At 42.7% G+C, this 17,770-nt stretch overlaps 1 non-coding gene across 1 annotated transcript; it reads left to right on the top strand.

The window, feature by feature from the left end:
* Nucleotides 1–1,061: 1,061 nt before the first annotated feature.
* On the top strand, nt 1,062–1,168 carry LOC133798898 (small nucleolar RNA R71). The gene has a single exon (XR_009876114.1). It is a non-coding gene; the product is annotated as a small nucleolar RNA R71 (small nucleolar RNA).
* Nucleotides 1,169–17,770: the final 16,602 nt, after the last annotated feature.

Below are 17,770 nucleotides of genomic sequence, written 5' to 3'. Positions count from 1 at the left end.
TCTGTTCAAGTGCTTCGGCAAAAGGAATGTTGATGTGTAGCTTTCGAAAGATATCCAAAAATTTAGAAAACTGCTTGTCAAGCTTATTCTTTTGAAGCCTCTGAGGATATGGGATCTTTATATGGTGATCTATGCTTATTTCTGGCTGCTTTGTCTCAAGGTTCTCATTAACTTCTTCAACTTTACCCCTTTTCTGCTTGTTCTCTGTGATAGGTGCCTGTTGATCCTGCTTCTGCTCAACTTTCTTCTCTATACTTGGTCCCTCATACACTGTTCCGCTCCTCAAGGTAATAGCTTGACACTGTTCATTAAGATTTCCCTTCGGATTCACTTCAGTAGTGCTTGGCAAGTTCCCTTGAGCTCGGTTTGCCATAAGCGTGGCCAACTGTCCAATCTGAGTTTCCAAGCTTCGAATAGATGCCCTCGTTTCTGTCATAAATTGAGTTAACACATCAGCCTGACCGTCTTGCTTTGCTTGCATCTGTTGCTGTGCAGGTCTTACTGGTTGCTGCTGATAAAACCCAGGAGGAGGTCGAGGATACTGTAGTTGATTTTGTTGAAACTGTTGCTGACTGCCCTGCCCAGTTGTCCACGAAAAGTTTGGGTGATTCCGCCACCCTGGATTGTAATTCATGGAATTTGGGTTGTTGGAAGGTCTTGGGAAGTTCCCTATTGCTTGCACTTGCTCCATAGGCATATTGTTAAAATCCATATTCGTGCATTGTTCAAATAAATGAGGCCCCCCACATAACTCACAAATTATCTGCATTTGCATCACTGGAGCCTGAGCATGAATGTTATTCTGCTGTAACTGTTTAGTTAATGTTGCTACTTGAGCGGACAACATTGAAATGGCATCCAATTCATGCACTCCAGCCACCTTCTTTTTGGTTTCTCTTTCTGATGGCCATTGATAGTTATTCATGGCCATTTCCTCCAACAGATCATAAGCTTAGTTAGCGCTTTTACTCATGAACGCTCCTCCAGACGCTGCATCTATGATTGTGCGAGTAGTACCACACAAACCATTGTAAAAAATATGGACTAGCATCCATTTTTTGATTCCATGATGGGGACATTTTCTCAACAGCTCCTTAAACCTCTCCCACGCATCATACAACGATTCACCATCTTTTTGGTGAAAATTGTTGATTTCACCTCTATACCTTGCAGAAGGCGATGGTGGGAAAAATTTCGCTAAATTTTTTTGAGTTAGCTCTTCCCATGTTGTTATAGAATTGGCTTCCAGAGAAATAAGCCAACTCTTTGCTCGGTCCCTCAGTGAAAACGGGAAAAGTCTCAATCTCACTGCATCATTTGTCACTCCATTCATCTTGAATGTGGTGCAGAGCTCTAGGAAATTAGCCAGATGTATGTTTGGGTCTTCCGTTGGCAATCCCCCAAACTGAACTGATGATTGTACCATTTGCAAAATAGCAGGCTTAATTTCAAAATTATTAGCCTCAACCGTTGGAGGTCTAATGCACGACTGTGCCCCCGTTACAGTAGGTAACACATAGTCCCGCAAACATCTTTGCATTGGTTGCTGAACTGGTGCAACTCCTATTCCTCCAACATTATCCGCTGCTATCCCAGCATTTCTATTCTCATCGTTACCATGGGCAATGTTGTCGACCCCTCCGTTACCTCTGTTCTGAGCCATTTTTTCTACCCTTTTCTGTTTCCGATTTCTTCTACAGGTTTTCTCAATTTCCGGATCAATAGGCACCCTTGACTCAGACCCCTGTCGTCGCATAAACTATATGAGTACCTGAAATCACAAAGTGCAACAGAAAACTAGAATGAGAATGGTAAGAAAGGTAACCAAATTAGAAAAAGAATTATTTTTTTGATATTAGTAAAAACAGTCCTCGGCAACGGCGCCAAAAACTTGTTCGTGTAAATTCGATACGCAAGTGCACGTAATCGTAACAAGTAATAAAGAGTAAGTGAAATCGTTCCCACGAGGACTGTATACTAAGTACCCAAACTTAATTCCTATTTCTATTTGGCTAACAATAATTGAGTCACAAGAATTAACTAAAATTGTAAAACAAAAATCTAAAATTAACTTTAATAACTGAAAATAAATAACGTTACGAAAATTCAATGGATTAAAGACTAGGGCAATTAATTTCATCAACCATCCTCTTTAATTTTCCTTAACACAAATCTTACTATTCAATTCTTCTCTTGTGATAGCAGGTCAACAATAATAACTTATATTCGTACTAGGATATATAAGTCTCAATCTTATGCAAATTTTCTACATCTCTGTGATAAATAAACATAAGATAGGTATTAAGATTAACAACCCTAAAACTACACAGACCACACAGGTACTCTCGTCCTAATATGAAATCTATGTTTATTCAATTACAGCATATTCAATTCTCATTTTTCAGATTTCGAATCAAAACCATATATTTCATGTTAATGGTGATCAATCATTCACAAGCATTATGTTCGAATTGAATAAATCACAAGATAAAATTGAAATCATAAAACTTGCATTAATTTAAAATAAAGGTTCAGGAGAATCCATTAACACCCTAGAAAATTAGTTTAGTTCATGATCAAATCCATAATAACCACAGAAGAAATAAAAGACATCCAAAATACAGAAAATCAAAGTAGAAAAGAAGAAAAACTGTGATGAGTTCTTCAATTCCGCGTGCAATCCTCTACAATGTGTCTTCAGCCGTCTCCTTAGGTTAATCTCCTCTAAAAACGTCATTAAGAAAGCTTTTATAATCCCTAATTAATTACGTGCGAAAGGACAAAATTGCCCTTGAAAAATGCCCTAACTTCGGCTTCCGTACGGACTGGCGCCGCGGCTCCACTTGATAGAGCCGCAGCTCTAGTGTATTTCGCAACCCGGATTTCCTCTCTGACTTCATGTAGCGCCGCAGCTCTACTTGATAGAGCCGCAGCTCTAATTCAGATTTTAATAGAGCCTCAGCTCTATCTGATAGAGCCTCAGCTCTAATGCTGACAGATTTGTTTTTCCTTCTCTGTAACTCATAGGGCCGCGGCTCTACACCATAGAGCCGCGGCTCTAATTCCAAATTTTCACCAAATCATCAATTTAACCCCCGGTTTCGCCTAGTTTCCATTCCTTAGCCCGTTTAACACCGTTTCTTCAAAAATTAAGCACTTTTCCTCCAATTTCAAGCTATTTCTTCCATAACCACACTTAATCCTGAAAACACAATAAACACCGGCATAATATCGCACAAAACCAAATAAAAGATTAAAATTGCATCTTAAAACACGCCATAAAAACATACCAAAACTAGTCCTAACAGTAATCATTCTTGAAATCTTCATGGTTCACTACATCCTTAACAATCTTCCACCTCAATATGGGCCTTTCAAAATTTCCTACAACACACATAAGGACAAATGGAGTATCAATGAACTCATAACCATGTGTGCTCAAGAAGAAGCAAGGCTCCTATAGGAACAAGGTGAAGATCTCACATGGCAAACCATCCAAGAAGGACAAGGTGAAAATTAAGTACCTCCCCAAGGAAAAATAAAGTGCCTATATGGTCAATTCAGTGCTAATGTGTTGACCACTTTATTTTCTTTAACACGTTCTCTCACGGCTAAGTACTTTATGTCAATGTGCTTGCTTCGACTACCACTTTTGTTGTTCTTAGCCATGAATACAACAACTGAATTTTCACAAAACATTCTCAATGGCCTAGATATATAATCTACAACTCTAAGGCCTCAAAAGAAACTCTTTAGCCAAAAACCATGCGATGTAGCCTCAAAACATGAAACGAACTCGGCTACATAGTAGAAGTAGCAGTCAAGGTCTGTTTGTTACTCCTCCATGATATAGCTCCACCAGCGAAATAAAGTGCCTATATGGTCATAAATACTTCATCTCCTTCATAGATGATTATTCATGTTACATGTATATCTACTTACTTCATAACAAAAGTGAAGGGTTAGATGCCTTTAAGATATTTACAGCTGAAGTAGAGAAACAATGCAAAAAGCAAATTAAGATGGTGAGATTAGATAGAGGTGGAGAATATTATGGTGGATACACCGAAGATGGACAAGCACCTGGCCCTTTTGCAAAGTTTCTTCAAGAAAATGAGATAATTGCCCAATATACCATGCCAGGTACACCCGAGAAAAATAGTGTTGCAGAAAGGAGAAACCAAACATTGATGGACATGGTGTGGAGTATGCTTAGCAGCAACCTTAATCTTCCTAAATCCTCATGGACTGAAGCTCTAAAGACATCTGTATACATATTAAACTGAGTTCCAACCAAGGCAGTCTCAAAAACTCCTTTTGAATTATGGAAAGGTTGGAAACCGAGTTTGCAACATGTACGCATTTGGGGATGCCCATCTGAAGTTAGGATATACAATCCACAAGAGAAGAAACTGGACTCAAGGGCCATAAGTGGATACTTTATTCGATATGCTGAAAGGTCTAAATGTTACAATTTTTATTGTCCATCTCATAGAGCTAGGATTGTGGAATCAAGGAATGCAAAATTTCTTGAAAATGCCTTGATTGGTGGGAGTGATCAATCAAAGGACTTAGGTTCTTCGAAAGATCCTTTATAACCCTCCACCTCAAGAGCAAGATTGATTGTGGTTCATAATACCCCTGAAGGCTGAATGGATGTTGAACCACCACAACCAATTGTTGAAGATCCACAAGTCAATGATGAAGTTCAAATGGATCAAATTGTTCGGGAGTTGCCTATAATTGCTGAACAACAAGCTGAACCACCCACTCCCCACAAGCCTTCTGGTGTAGCCTTAAGAAGATCCACTAGGGCAAAAAAATTGGCGATACCTAATGACTACATTGTGTATTTGCAAGAATCTTACTACAATATTGGAGCCGAAAATGATCCAAAAACATTTTCACAAGCTATGAATAACAAAGAATCGAAACTGTGGTACAATGCCATGAATGAAGAAATGAATTCTATGAAGAGCAATGGAGTCTAGGATCTTGTTGAGTTGCCTAATGGGGCGAGGGCTATTGGGTGTAAATGGGTCTTCAAAACAAAGAAAGACTCATTAGGCAACATTGAGAGACACAAAGCAAGACTCGTTGCTAAGGGATTTACTAAAAAAATAAGGAATTGACTACACGGAGACTGTAATGCCCCGAAATCCCTAATGCGGTTTAGTGGCTAGATTAGTAGACTGGGAGGGCCATAACTGTTTAATTATGCCATTAAATGATTATGTGCATGTTTATGTGAATTATATTATAATATGATGTTAAATGCATGCATGTGGGTCCACATTTAATTTCAGGGGTGTTTTGGTAATTTGGCCCGTTGAGGCTGTAATTGTATATTTGTATGCATGTTGGTGATATATTGTTGAGACCACATTATAATGTGGGTTTGTTCGAGCTATTTGGCATGAGACGATCTTGGAATATTGATTAGCGGTCTAGTTATAACAGGTTTAAGTTCGGGTCTCGGGGTGAGTCTCGGGGTGATTTTAATGATTAGAGTGTTGCCAGGAATTAAAGGGTAATGTGATATGAATTATTGATGTTTGAGATTATCGAGAATAGCGGGAATTGGAGAGCGTTAATTATGATTAATGAGATAAGTGGGAAATACCAATTTTGCCCTTGATAGCCTTTAGAAACCCTTAATTGACCTAGGGGTATTTTGGTCTTTTCACCCCTAGGATAGATATAAGCCATTAAGGTTGTAGAAGGTAGAGGAAAACAAAGTATCATTTGAAGCTTCTCCCGTACCTTTTCTCCTTCAGTTTTCTTTGTGATTTTTGAGCCATTCTTGAGGATTCAAGCTTCGGAAGTAAGTCTTGGGAGTTTGGGAGTGTGTTCCATCATTGAAGAGCATCATAATCTGAGCTTGAGGTAAGTTTCTAGCCATTAAAATCCTTGCTTTGCTCTGTTTTAGTTCTGATTTTCAGTTGGGATTTCTAGGTTGAATGAATGGTTTTGTTGGGAGTTTTGGCTAGGGTTCTTGTGGTTGTATGCTTGGGGTATGTGAGGATGGTTTTGAGTTCATTTGGCACCAAAAATGGGATTTGGAAGCATTGGAATCGAGTTAGAATTGAAGGAGTCGAAGAAGGAGGTTTCAGGGGAGATCTGTTCTGGGGGTAGCGCTACATCGCCCATCAGAGGGCGGTATAGCGCTACACAAGATTGCTGTTGGGCGGTTTGGGGTTCTGAGTACAGCGCTATAGCGCTACTCTGTTCCTTTAGAATCCCATTTTGAGTGTTTTAAGGGGTTTCTGGCTCGGGGTTTCAATCCTTAAGGCCCAGGATCGAATCTACTCACCGTGTGGGCATGTTTCGAGGTCCCGAGAGTGGGGTTTAGGTTAAGACCCTTTCATTGTTGATTTTCATTAATGGAGGTTATAATTGGTTGTGATTAGGTAACCACTAAGGAATCAAAAGGTCAATCGTTCTCAGGAGTTGTTCTTATTATTTTTCTCGCTCGAACCAGAGGTAAGAGAACTACACCACATATATGACATGCATGGTTGTTCATGAAGCATGTTGAATGTGTAAATGTGTAAATGTGGACATGGATTGATTATTGAATGCTTAGAAAATCTTGCTCACTTGTGCATGGTATTGATTAATTAGTCAGAATTGGCAAAGGTGTTAGTATCAATTGTGAAGCTGTGACTTATTAGTCAAGTTCGGCGGTGGTACTGAGCACTGGTCACATAGTGCTGACTTATAAGTCAGGAACGGCCTTAGTGTGTTCAACTCAAGCCAATAAAGATTAGATCTAATCGATATCTGCATTAAATGACTCAAAAGAGCGTTAATTCCAGACCGACCTCAAGTTCGATGAAAACTAAAAGCGCTTGTGTGACTTACCCATCAGTCACTCATCTGTTAAGTTAGAGACTTATGCATCAGTCTCTCATTTGTTAAGTTGGTGACTTACCCATCAGTCACTCATCTGTTAAGGCTAGTGACTTACCCAGCAGTCACTCATCTGCTTAAATTAGTGACTTGCTTGTCAGTCACTCAGTAGGGTTTACCAGAACCTCAAGTGTTGAATCACTCATCTGTTTAAGAGCTATAAGCTCTATGTGATTATAATAATAATCAGTTGTTAATATTTATATGCATTACTGTGTTTTCTTGCTGGGCTTTGGCTCATGGGTGCTGTGTGGTGCAGGTAAAGGGAAAGAAAAGCTCACCCAGCCTTAGGTGGTGATGTGTACATATGCGGCCGCTTGACCACCACGGCCAATGAGTTCTCAGAGGAACTAGGGGTTTACCCTATTTTTGCTGCTTAGGTCGGCGGGTTTGTAATTTTGAACAGTAATGACCGTTTTGAGTTGTAAATAACTTGTAAATGTTTTTTTTATGGGCCCATGAACAATTTTATGTATTAAATAAAATATATCTTTTCATTTTGATTGGTTTTCCACCTTAGCCTATTAATAACACTTAGATGCACGTTTTTAACCAAAGGACTCAGGTAGCGGGTCAAATTTCTGGTTCACCGTACCTGTTTTGGGGTAACCAGGGCGTTACAGAGACCTTTTCTTCAGTATCTAAGAAAGATTCCCTCAGATTTATCCTAGCATTAGTTGTTCATTTTGTTTTAGAGCTGTAGCAGATGGATGTGAAGACTACTTTCTTGAATGGTGACCTAGAGGATGAAGTATACATGAAACAACCAGAAAGATTCTCCTTTAGTGATGGTGAGCATTTGGTGTGCAAGCTTAAGAAGTCTATTTATGGTTTAAAACAAGCGTCCCACAAATGGTATTTAAAATTCCATGATGTTATCTCTTCTTTTGGATTTTAAGAGAATGTCACTGATCAATGTGTACACCAGAAGGTCAGTAGGAGTAAGATTTGTGTTCTTGTTTTATATGTGGACGATATTCTTCTTCCAACCAATGATAAGGGCATGCTATATGATGTGAAGTAATTTCTCGCAAAGAACTTTGAGATGAAGGATATGGGTGATGCGTCTTATGTCATTGGCATTAAGATCCATCAAGATGGATTCAAAGGTTTCTTAGGTCTATCTCAAGAAGCCTACATTAACAAATTTTTAGAGAGATTTCAGATGGAAAATTGGTCACCAAGTGTTGCTCCTATTGTTAAGGATGATAAATTAAATTTGAGTCAGTGTCGAAAGAATGATTTTGAAAATGATGAAATGGAGAACATCCCATATGCTTCTGCTGTTAGAAGCTTAATGTATGCTCAGGTGTGCACAAGACCTGACATTGCCTTTCTTGTCGAAGTGTTAGGAAGATTTCAGAGTAACCCGGGTTTAGACCATTGGAAAGCTGCAAAGAAATTTATGAGGTACATTCAGGGTACTAAGGATTGCAAACTCATGTTCAGACAAACCAACAACCTGGAAGTAATTGGCTACTCAGATTTAGACTTTGCTGGCTGTATTGATTCATGTAATTCAACCTCTGGTTACATGTTTATGTTTACTGGTGGAGCTATATCATGGAGGAGTAACAAACAGACCTTAACTGCTACTTCTACTATGGAAGCCGAGTTCGTTTCATGTTTTGAGGCTACATTGATTGGTGTATGGCTAAAGAGTTTAATTTCAGGCCTTAGAGTTGTAGATTCCATATCTAGGCCATTTATAATGTTCTGTGACAATTCAGCTGCTCTATTCATGGCTAAGAACAACAAAAGTGGTAGTCGAAGCAAGCACATTGACATAAAGTACTTAGCCGTGAGAGAACGTATTATAGAAAATAAAGTGGTCATTCAACACATTAGCACTGAATTGATGATTGCTGATCCTATGACGAAAGGCTTGCCACCTCATAAATTCAAGGATCATGTAGTGAGCATGAGACTTGGTTCCCTTATGTAAATTTATTGTACAAACTGAAGTTATTATCAATGAAACTCTTATTTTGACGTTTTCTCATATTTATGCGCATTTTAATTTTATTTGAGAAAATTTTATTTTCATAGGACTTGAATAAACATAGGGTTTATTCGTTTAAGTACAAAGCCACATAAATTACATTATTATGTAATAAATATATTGTAATACATGGAATATAATACTCGCCATAAACGAGGACCTTTCGCCATGATTCATGTATTTATAATCTAACATGGATAATCGTTGGTCTTAAATTATACATTAATTAAATGCTGACCAAGTGGGAGACTGTTAGAATATTTTTTAGGATATATTAAGAATCAATTTGTTACAACTATTTGATTTTATTCATTTTATATTTATCAAAGTTAATGGTCAACATTTGTTTGTTAAACCCAATTTGAATTTCCTAATTAAATGGAGGTTATATCTCTGTGCGCCCTGATTTTCCCACGGGCTGATTAGCGGGCTGAGATACGGCCTAATCATGACTACCACGTGGACAGTTTGGTGCTTTCATTGAGAGCAAGTTCGATTGGTGCCGTCGCAGACATCCAACTATGGTGACTACTCCATCCAGACACGGTAACGAGACAGAACAACATGATGTGCAGGAGGCTCATTATGTCGCCATCCCCGATGAACAAGTTCCTGAAGTCCAGCAGCGGCCGGGCAAGCAGCCGGTGGGCCATGATGACACTGGAAGTTCGGCACCCGGGCCACCTAATCCAAACCCAGGTTATTACACTGCGGTGGAGATGGAGAATGCTCAGCTGAGGAGCCAGCTAGCAACGGCAAATCAGCAGATCAAGGATGTGTTGGCCCGACTACCCCCTCTTACAACCGACGCTAACGTCGGAAAGAGGCAAGGCGAGACTCATAAGTCCCGCCGGGGTAATCGGTCCAGGCATAGCCGCTCAGACAAACTTCCGACAGCCAACTCTATTCCTTCATCGCACCATCGAGAGGCAAACTTCGGAGAAATGCCTAGAGCCGAACAACAACAGTACAGCCGTTCGGTCAGAACTTCAACTCCCAGCTCCCAACCAGCCTCGAGCGCGCCCAGGAGAGCTCGAGGAAATTCCAGAAGGAGATCTGGGGAGGGCTCACAGCATCAGCCCATCCCCAACAGCCGTCCTACGCCTCGTCCAGATCGCCAGGCGCGGGACCCGCAGGTTGCCAGGGCTGAAAGGCCCCCACCTAACTTGATCCGTCCTGACAGAACCAGGATCGCCTCCCCAGTCAGGCATCCTCCGTCTCCTATAAGATATCCATCTCCTCCTCAGCCCATCCGAGATATTCCAGCCTACGGAAGTAGCAGGAGAAACCCACCATCGGCCGGGCCTTCTCGACGTAGCAGGGCGCCAAGAGAAAGCCCGGATCCTCACCACCAAAGGCGGACTCCGAGCCTCTCTAACAGGAGCTACTGGACCGGCAGTCACCGGAGTGACCTTTCTGGCGGAGACCTGCGTCAGTGTTTAAGTTCGGCACAAAGTCCTCAAACCACCCAGGGGGGCGACCTACGAGATCGCCTTAACTCCCATAGAGGGGAGCCAGTAGGAGGTGACAGCCATGCTCGCTTAGGGGGAGCCCTGTCCGAAGTACATAACGGCGGGAATGCCCCAAATAACCTATCTCAAGATAGGAGGGGCAATAACCCACCAAATATGTACAATGGATCCGGAGCTGTTGAACAGCCCCGGAATAACCAAGGAATTCAGGACAAAACCCTCGACCGCCTGGCTCAGATAGAGGAGTTGATGAGGAAGCTCCTGTCGGAGAAAGAGAAAGATGAATATGATTCAGGGGACGAGATGGAGCTCTTCGCCCCCAGAATAGCAGCAACGGCTTACCCACCCGGTTTCCGTATGCCGCACCTTTCCAAATTCAATGGAGATGGAGATCCGTCGGATCATCTGGGGATGTTCAACACCCTGATGATGGCCCACAACATCGGCCCCGAGCTGAGGTGTTTGATATTTCCTTCCACACTGACTGGACCAGCCAGGCAGTGGTTCAAGCAAGGCAAAAGACAGTCAATCAGCTCCTGGAAAACTTTATCAGCTGACTTCAAAAGGGCATTCCGAGCCTCCCAGGCTGCCCGCGTCAAGGCCGACTCTCTGGCTAACGTGAGGCAGCAGCCCGACGAAACTCTGAAGGCTTACCTGAGCAGGTTCGCGAACGTCGCTGCTCGGGCCAGAGACGCGGATGACAGCTCCAAGCTCATGGCCATGAGAACCGGAATCCTCGTCGGAGGGGAACTCTAGAAAGATATACAAAGAAAGGAAGTTAGCTTGGTGAATGAATTCCTTAATAGAGCCCAGGAATGGATCAACTTGGAGGAGGCCGAAGCCTCAGCTGTAGGGACCAGCCAGGTCCCTGAACAGCCCGCTGGAGTGGGGACGGAGGTCGTGGCAGCAACCCAAAACGTCACACAGAACAACCAGCTCGGTGGGGGCAAACGAAAGGGGAACAGCGAGGGAAGCCAGCACGGCCCAAAAAAGAATAAGTCCGTAGACAAGTTCAAGCCCGTCTACACGACTTATGCAGAGCTCACCCAGTCTAGGGAGAATATCTTCCTAGCCAACTCTACTCGCTTCCCCTGGAAGAGGCCGGAGCCGTTGAAGCACCAAAAGGGGAAGAGAGACAATTCCAAGTTTTGCCGTTTTCACAACGATATTGGCCATAATACCGATGATTGTAGGCATTTGAAAGATGAGATCGCGACTCTCATCCAAGCCAGCCCCTTGGCCCAGTACGCGCGGAACAGGGTTCCAGCAAGTCGACCTGCTCCAGAAGTCCCGGTCAGTCAGCCTGGGTCTCAGGTAGATCAGGACGTCCCTCCTCTCGTGATAGGAGGAGAGATATCCACCATCTTTGGAGGTCTGCATATGGCTGGCACGAGCAGGGGTGCCCAGAAGAGGTACGTGAACGAACTCAAGGTGCAACAGTACTATCTCTTGGATGTAAATGTCTGCGTATTGGTCTGCTGTGTAAGAAGTCATAACAGGCAGGAAATGAGCCGACTTGGTTAGTCTATCTATTACTATCCAAGCGGAATCATGCTGCTTATTCGTCTTTGGCAGACCCGTCATGAAGTCCATGGCTATATCGTCCCACTTCCATTCTGGTATGCTAAGCGGTTGCAATAAACCTGCAGGCCGCTGATGCTCTGCTTTCACTTGCTGGCATATAAGACACTTAGATACATACTCTGCTATGTCCTTCTTCATCCCTGGCCACCAATAGATTGCCTTGACGTCATGAGTCATCTTGGTAGACCCTGGGTGAACTGAGTACGGGGTACTGTGCGCTTCTTCTAGAATCGTCTTCTTAATACTTTGATCATTTGGCACGCATACCCGATCCTTATATCTCAATAAGCCTTGGCTAGATATTGAGAAATCTGTAGTCTTGCCTTCTCCGACTGCATCGATATGAGTTGCCAGCGTGTCATCATGTCTCTGACCAATCCGTATGTCCTCTAGCAGATTTGATTGGATAGACAAGTTAGCCAGCTTGCCTATAACTACTTCTATTCCAGCACTGATCAGATCCTGTTGTAGCGGCTTTTCTATTCTGGCTAAAGCTGCTAAATTCCCATAACTTTTCCTGCTAAGTGCATCGGCAACTACGTTCGCCTTCCCCGGGTGGTATAGGATTTCGCAGTCGTAATCCTTTACTAACTCCAACCACCTGCGCGCCCTCATGTTGAGCTCCTTTTGAGTAAAGAAGTACTTTAAACTCATGTGGTCCGTATAAATCTCGTACCGTTCTCCGTAATGACAATGGCGCCAAATTTTTAACGCAAAGACCACCGCTGCCAACTCCATATCGTGAGTTGGATAGCGCTGTTCGTACTCCTTTAATTGTCGTGAGGCATAGGCTATCACTTTGTCATTTTGCATTAGTACTCAATCCAATCCTTGCTTCGATGCATCACAGTAGACAACGAACTTATCGTTGGGTGTTGGTACACTGAGTACTGGTGTTGAGCAAAGCTTATCCTTAAGCAACTGGAAGCTTTCTTCACACTTATCATTCCAGTTAAACTTTTGTCGCTTCCGGGTCAGGTTGGTGAGCGGAGTGGCTATTTTTGAAAAGCCCTCTACAAACTTCCTATAATAACCTGCTAGCCCTAGGAAGCTTCTTACTTCAGATGCATTCTTTGGTCTGGGCCAATCCTTCACGGCCTCTACCTTTGATGGGTTTACTGCAACTCCATCTTTCGATATAATGTGCCCTAGGAACGCCACTTGCGAAAGCCAAAATTCGCATTTCTTGAACTTGGCGTAGAGTTGATGTTCCTTCAATCGCGTCAAAATCAACCTCAAATGTTCCTCGTGCTCTACTTCACCCTTGGAGTATATCAAAATGTCATCGATGAACACAACGACGAACTTATCTAGGTAATCCTTGAAGACCATATTCATTAAGTCCATAAACGCGGCTGGTGTGTTAGTAAGACCAAATGACATAACCAAGAACTCGTAATGTCCATAACGAGTCCTAAAGGCTGTCTTAGGAATATCTTCTCCCTTTACTTTGAGCTGATGATACCCGGACCATAAATCGATCTTTGAAAATACAATCGCGCCTCGAAGTTGATCAAACAAATCATCAATCTGAGGTAGCGGGTACTTGTTCTTAATCGTTACTTTGTTCAACTCACGATAGTCTATGCACATCTGCATACTTCCGTCCTTCTTCTTCACGAATAGTAACGGAGCTCCCCATGGTGAATGGCTTGGCCTAATAAAACCCAAGTCTAGGAGTTCTTGTAGCTGCGTCTTTAACTCCTTGAGTTCCGTAGGTGCCATCCGGTATGGTGCCTTAGAGATAGGCTCGGTGCCTGGTACTAATTCTATCATGAAGTCTATTTCTCGAGTTGGCGGCAATCCTGGCAAGTCATCGGGAAATACCTCTGGAAATTCTTGTATAACACGGACGTCTCCAACCTTAAGTGGCGTCTCCCTTTCCACGTTCGTGATGCTGGCTAAGAATGCTTGACATCCTTTCTCCATAATTCTCTGAGCTTTGAGAGATGACACTAACGGGGTGCGTAACCCTGCAGCTTGTCCCATGAAGCATAGTCTCTGGCTGTCAGGAGTCTCGAACATCCCCTTCTTGCGTTTACAGTCGATGGTTGCGCCGTGCCGTGCTAGTCAATCCATGCCTAGTATCACATCAAAGTCCTTGATCACCAGTTCTATCAGGTCTCCTTCTAGTTCTATGTCCTCAATCTTGATCGGTACGCCTCGTACTATCCACGATGATAGAACTACTTTGCCCGAAGGCAACTCGGTTACAAACCTAGTTCTAAATCGTTCACAAGGTTTGCCTAGTTTTTCTATCATTCCTAACGAGATATACGAATGAGTGGCTCCCGAATCAAATAATATATAACGTAAGTTATTGAGGATAGAAACCTGACCTGTGACCACCTTGTTGCTAGCATCAACCTCTCATTGGGTTAAGGCAAAAACCCTAGTAGGAACCATCTTTTTGTCCTTCTTCCCATCTGGCTTCTGCTGAGGACAATCTCTTTTATGATGCCCTTCCTGACCACAGTTAAAGCATTCCTTGGTTTTTGCACGACATTCTCCAGGATGTTTTTTCTGACACTTAGCCCATGGCGGGTATTCTACATAGCCCGGCCTATTTCCTCCATTATTCATACGTGCCTTCTTATCACTGTCGAACTTCTTGTTATCCGAATGCCGTCTTTTCTGGCCGTTACCGTTGTTGCTGCACTGATTGTTGCCATTATGGTTGTTGCTCCGACTGGTCTGCGGTTGATTATGCTGTCTTGGTTCAGGCTTACTGGCTTCTTCTTTGCTTACATTGGCCTGCAACCTTTCTACTTCGATTGCCGTCTCAAGAATGTCGGCATGTGTAGTGTTTCCCGGGTTTGCTAGCTTAACCCCCATCTCGATCTTCGGTCGAAGTCCTCTAACAAACTTGTTCACCTTCAAAAAATCGGTTGGAACCATCTCGAAGGCGAACTTGGCTAAGCGGTCAAACTGACGAGCATATTCTACCACTGTAAATTACCTTGCTTCAAGTTGGCAAACTCCTCAACTCTTGAAGCGAGTACAGCTGAGTTGTAGTACTTTTTGTGGAAGAGCTCCACAAATCGGGTCCATGTCATGGTGGCAGCATCATGAGATTTCTGGACCAAGTCCCACCATATCCTGGCATCCTTCCTGAGTAAAGACGAGACACAGGATATGCTGTCCGCATTACTGAGGTTCATGTGCGTCAGAATTGGCTCCACATTCCTTAGCCACTCTTCTGCCTCAAAGGGGTCTGTAGTCCCTTCGAAGTTTGGAGCGTGTTGCTTGCGGAACCTCTCATACACTGGCTCCATGTTCAGTACTGGACACGGCGCGTAATTCTTCATTGGCCATCCCCCATATGGACCAACTTGTTGGGGTGCTGGGGCCATTTTTTGTGGCTGCGGTTGCTGCGAAGGCTGAGGTTGAGTTTGAGCCTGTTGGCGTTGTTGCTGCAGAAGTTCCTCGACTTGCTGCTGCAGTCTGGCGATCTCCGCCGTGTTGTCAGCTGGTGGTGCCGGCGTGTTGCGGTGGGTGGTAGCACGCACTCCCCTTCGGCGAACTGGAGGGACTTCATTGGTTGCTGGGACGACGTTGGAGGCATTTTCGTTTGTGCGTGCAAATCTTCGGAGCGACATCGTAGCAGAGTTCTAACAGTTGAAAGGAACATGTTAGAACTTTACCTAATAGGCTCTAAGGCAAAAACTTATTCTAAAACAAACATATCTCGGACTTATTTATTATGACTTCTTATGAAAAGTTATATAAGTCTTTATTTATTATTTAGAGTGGGTTTCTATACTTAGAAAAACAAGTCATCTTTATTTTCTAAGTGTGTTTCTAATCATCCTTTATGACTTAATTCTCAGGCTCGAAACTTATCTTTGTTCCAAAGTTAACCATATTGAGGGAGGGCTGGGATCAGTAAAATCGTTCCCACTACTATGGCCCCCTAACTCTCAATAAGGAAACTTGGTTCATTGATTTGTATCCACCCTCACCGAACTTAGTCATTATTCATTTTATTTATTACTTATTATGATTGCGAAAATAAAATCAAACTCATACATTGTAACGACCCAAATTTGCTAATATGGCTTAAGGGCCTTGATTAGTGTGCCTGGAAGGCATAATGGGCAGTATGTGTGAATTTAATGATTAAGATGCATGATTAAGATTTAAAGCATGTTATATGACTATTTGAGTATTTGAGATGCGTGACTATGTGTATTATGTTATGTGATAATTTTAGCCCGTTGAGGGCATAAACGTGATAATTATGTTATGTAATTTGTACCACGTGGGTGTGGTGATGTCGATGTGATGCACGTGCCGAGACGGTCCTAGAGAGCTAGATAACTCGAAAGTCACAACGGGATTTTATACCCTGCTCGGGAGGAGTTTAGGGGTATTTTGGGGATTTTGTAATTTAGCTCTTGTTAGATAATGGTAATTGGTAATTTGGTAACCTGTGTAACTGTTAGTAACCATAGAGAGTAACAGGTTTAGATGGAGAAATGGTAGAATTGTAAGGAAGTAGGAATGACAAAAAGGGCCTTGAGGTTTAGTTGGAATGGGAAATAGATGGAAGGGTAAAAGGGTCATTAGGCAAGGATTAGGATTACTTCAGCTGAAGGAGAAGGGAATACGTACTACACTTGATCACATTTTGGTTTATGCTGAATTTGGAAGAAAGAGCTAGAAAGAAAGGGGAAATGAAGAAGGGGCTGAACTTGTGACCTAGGAGGAGATTCAAAGGAGTTTGAGGCAACCAAAACTAGATTTAAGCTAGGATTGCTCAAAGGTAAGAATTGTGCTCTGTTTAAAGTTGAATTTAAGTCTGAATTTTCAGAGATTGAGTGGGAAAACTTAAAGGGAATATGGCTGGTTTTATTTGGAAATTCAATTAGGATAATCAAGAGGAAAGAGGTTGGGAGCTGGAATTGGGAGGAGTTTAAGCTGAGTTTGATTGAGGTAAGAATCTTTAGCATGTTTAATTTTTGTAATTGGTGTGGTTTAAGACTTTTAAGGCATGAATTATATTTTTGGAAGCCATGGTTAAAGTTTTAGGAATTTGAAACTCAAGATAAGATCTTGGGGTGTGCTTGTGTGATTGGGGTTGTTTATGACGTTTATGGGTCGTTAGAGGGTTCATTTGGGGTTCTGAATTGATTTTTGGGCTTAGGTATTTGTTTGGAATGATTTGGAATGGTTTAGGCTCGGGAAAAACGCAAGGAAAAACCCAGATTTCTGGGCTCGCGAAGGAGCACCGCGGCGCGAGGCTGTTTCTGGGCAGAGCAAGCTCTCTGACTTGCTGGGTGCCACGGCCCTATAGGGCAGAGCTGCGGCGCTAGGCCAATTTCAGAACATGGGATTTTGCAATTTTGAGCCTTTGCTCCGGGGGTTCGAGGGATGTCTTCGGTGCATTGTTTTAGGGATTTAGGGGTTCCGAGAGTGTGGGATTGGTTCCGGGAAGTAGTTTTGGATTGGTTGGTGATAAAGGATGTTTCATTTGTGTTGTGACTAGGTCTTTGGAGAGGCTCGGGATAGAGGACCGTGCTCGCGGCTTTGGGGCATCGGAAGCTCAGGATACAGGTAAGAAAGCTGCACCTGATTATGTGGCTAGGTTGGGACTAAGTGTTCCCTATGTTTGTATGCACTGTTATGTGAATGTGATTAACCATGTGGACACGATGGGACTAAGAGCTCCCTACATTTGTATATCCTGTCATGAGATGGTATTATTATGCCATGGGACATGCGATAACCGGCCTAAGAGTGTTGGAATCAATATTTGCGCACAGGGCGCGGCTCGGCCACTGGTAGCTGAGGCAGCTTA

Source organism: Humulus lupulus, chromosome 8 (assembly GCF_963169125.1).
Source record: "Humulus lupulus chromosome 8, drHumLupu1.1, whole genome shotgun sequence".
Lineage (NCBI taxonomy): Eukaryota > Viridiplantae > Streptophyta > Magnoliopsida > Rosales > Cannabaceae > Humulus > Humulus lupulus.
The sequence above is the reverse complement of the archived record's forward strand: the minus strand, read 5'-3'. Positions and strand labels throughout refer to the sequence as shown.